This window comes from Penaeus monodon, chromosome 30 (genome assembly GCF_015228065.2).
Source record: "Penaeus monodon isolate SGIC_2016 chromosome 30, NSTDA_Pmon_1, whole genome shotgun sequence".
NCBI lineage: Eukaryota > Metazoa > Arthropoda > Malacostraca > Decapoda > Penaeidae > Penaeus > Penaeus monodon.
The window spans coordinates 10,802,174-10,802,575 of NC_051415.1; positions in this window are offsets into that span (position 1 = coordinate 10,802,174).

Consider the following 402-nt stretch of genomic DNA (forward strand, 5'->3'; position numbering starts at 1 on the left):
GATACCAATTTTAGCTAGAAGCACGATTACTGACTAAAAATAACAATTTCAGTGAAAAAATTTGGCTACAAATTTCGTCAGGAGATATTATTGGAAATTTGGGGTTTTGATTAGTAAAATTTCAGAAAAGTACGCTACAACAATCCCCTTGAGCAGGGGTTACATTTTTTTTTAAACCCAGGACCCTTTTCAGACAGAAAATATACAGAGGATCACTTTATATGTTCATATTTTTGGTTTTTTTCTAGTACAATAACGTGTATATAGTGCAAGGTTTTTGTGACAAACAAAAGCAAATCAAAAAAAAATTATTAGATACAAAGAATCTAGGGACCATTTCAAATCAACAAAAACGGAAAGGGGTAAATCACACCATAAATAGATCTTTCCCCTTTTTTTAGG